A 2,889-nucleotide genomic window follows, 5' to 3' on the forward strand; every position below is an offset into this window, starting at 1 on the left:
GTGTTAAAAGCCCATTCTGCTATCCTTACTGGCGTTTAAGTCTGTCCTCCAGGGTGTGCTATTTTTTATGCTGTTTTTCATTTTGTTTTTTATTTTTCATTTGTTTTTGTAACTTCACATGATCATCAACCTAAAGAAAACATAAAGTAACAATGGAAAATAAAATAAATATAATTAAATAGCATTGGGTTGCCTCCCAACAAGCACTTCTTTAATATCAATTGCTTGATAATGAAGCTCTTAGAGAGCTTTCACAAAAACTCAGAGCTTGATGTTGGCATCCCAATACCAAACTTAGAAGTTGAGTGTGGGGGCTTTGTTTGACTCTGTATTGAGAGAAGCTTTTCATGTTTCCTCTCCATTGTTACAGAAGAAGATCCTTGAGCCTTAAACACAAGGTAGTCCTCATTCAATTGAAGGACTAACTCTCCTCTGTCCACATCAATCACAGCTCTTGCTGTGGCTAGGAAGGGTCTTCCAAGGATGATGGATTCATCCTCTTCCTTCCCAGTATCTAGGACTATGAAATCAGTAGGGATGTACAAGCCTTTAACCTTCACCAGGACATCCTCTACAAGTCTATAAGCCTATTTCCTTGAATTGTCTGCCATCTCTAGTGAGATTCTTGCAGCTTGCACCTCAAAGATCCCTAGTTTCTCCATTACAGAGAGGGACATGAGGTTTATCCCTGACCCCAGGTCACATAGAGCCTTCTCAAAGGTCATGGTACCTATGGTACAAGGTATTAAGAACTTTCCAAGATCCTGTTTCTTCTGAGGTAATTTCAGTTGAACCAGATCATTTAGTTCATTGATGAGCAATGGGGGTTCATCCTCCCAAGTCTCATTACCAAATAACTTGGCATTCAGCTCCATGATTGCTCCTAGTTAGTGAGCAACTTGCTCTTCAATAATATCTTCATCCTCTTCAGAGGAAGAATACTCATCAGAGTTCATGAATGGCAACAATAAGTTCAGTGGAATCTCTATGGTCTCTATATGAGCCTCAGATTTCTTTGGTTCCTCATTAGGGAACTCCTTGGTGGCTAGTGGACGTCCATTGAGGTTTTTCTCATTGGAAATCACTGCCTTTTCTTCCTCTCCATGTTCGGCCATGTTGGTTATACTGATGGCCTTGCACTCTCTTTTTGGATTCTCTTCTGTATTGCTTGAGAGAGTACTAGGAGGGAGTTCAGTAACTTTCTTACTCAGCTGACCCACTTATGCCTCCAAATTTCTAATGGAGGACCTTGCTTCAATCATGAAGCTGAGAGTGGTCTTAGATAGACCAGAGACTACAGTTGCTAAGTCAGAGTGGCTCTGCTTAGAATTCTCTGTCTGTTGCTGAGAAGATGATGGAAAAAGTTTGCTGTTTTCAAACCTGTTTCTCCCACCATTATTGTTACTGAAGCCTTGATTAGGCTTCTGTTGATCCTTCCATGAGAAATTTAGATGATTCCTCCATGAAGGATTATAGGTGTTTCCATAGGATTCTCCCATGTAATTCACCTCTTCTATTGCAGGATTCTCAGGGTCATAGGCTTCTTTTTTAGAGGAAGCTTCCTTAGTACTGCCTGTTGCAGCTTGCATTCCAGACACACTTTGAGAAATCATATTGACTTACTGAGTCAATATTTTATTCTGAGACAATATTGCATTCAGAGTATCAATCTCAAGAACTCCTTTCTTCTGAGTTGTCCCATTATTCACAGGACTCCTTTCAGAAGTGTACATGAACTGGTTATTTGCAACCATTTCAATGAGTTCCTGGGCTTCTGCAGGCGTTTTCTTCAGATGAAGAGATCCTCCAGCAAAGTGGTCCAATGACATCTTGGACAATTCAGGCAGACCATCATAGAATATACATATGATGCTCCATTCTGAAAATATGTCAGAAGGACACCTTCTAATCAATTGCTTGTATCTTTCCCAAGCTTCATAGATGGATTCACCTTCCTTCTGTCTGAAGGTTTTTACTTCCACTCTAAGCTTGCTCAACTTTTGAGGTGGAAAGAATTTGGCCAAGAAGGCATTAACTAACTTTTTCCAAGAGTTCAGGCTATCTTTAGGTTGTGAGTCCAACCATGTCCTAGCTCTGTCTCTTACAGCAAAGGGGAAAAGCATAAGTCTGTAGACCTCAGGATTAACCCCATTGGTCTTAACAGTGTCACAGATTTGCAAGAATTCAGCTAAGAACTGATGAAGATCTTCCAATGGAAGTCCATGAAACTTGCAATTCTGCTACATCAGAGAAACTAATTGAGGCTTAAGCTCAAAGTTGTTTGCTCTAATTGCAGGAATTGAGATGCTCCTTCCACAGAAGTCAGAAGAGGGTGCAATAAAGTCACCAAGCATCTTCCTTGCATCTCCACAATTGTTGTTGGGTTCGGCCATCTCTTCTTCTTTTTTGAAAAATTCTGTCAGGTCCTCTCCAGAGTGTTGTGCTTTAGCTTCTCTTAGCTTCCTCTTTAGAGTCCTTTCAGGTTCCGGATCAGCTTCAACAAGAATGTTCTTATCCTTGCTCCTGCTCATATAAAAAAGAAGAGAACAGAAAAGAATAGGAATCCTCTATGTCACAGTATAGAGATTCCTTTATGTGAGTAGAAGAAAAGAAGAGTAGAATGAAGAAGAGAGAAGATGAAAAATCCGAACACAGAGAGGGAGAGAGGGTTCGAATTATAAGAAGAAGAGAGGTGTTAGTAAATAAATAAATAAATAGAAAGAGATGAGAGAGAGAGAGAGGGAGAGAGAGAGAGAATTCGAATTTTAAATTAAAATAAAAGGAAAATATTTTTGTTTTTATTTTAATTATTGGTTAGTATTCGAAATTTAAGAGAAGAAATAAAAAAAAATTTGAAAACTAAATAAATTAATTAATTAAAAAGATTTT

General features: G+C 38.9%; 1 non-coding gene across 1 annotated transcript; it reads left to right on the forward strand.

Annotated features, from left to right (window-relative positions):
• The first annotated feature begins 1,887 nt into the window (after window positions 1-1,887).
• Window positions 1,888-1,991, forward strand: LOC148576220 (small nucleolar RNA R71). The gene has a single exon (XR_015904107.1). It is a non-coding gene; the product is annotated as a small nucleolar RNA R71 (small nucleolar RNA).
• The last annotated feature ends 898 nt before the right edge of the window (window positions 1,992-2,889 follow it).

This window comes from Arachis ipaensis, chromosome B1 (assembly GCF_059453495.1).
Source record: "Arachis ipaensis isolate K30076 ecotype BB chromosome B1, ASM5945349v1, whole genome shotgun sequence".
NCBI lineage: Eukaryota > Viridiplantae > Streptophyta > Magnoliopsida > Fabales > Fabaceae > Arachis > Arachis ipaensis.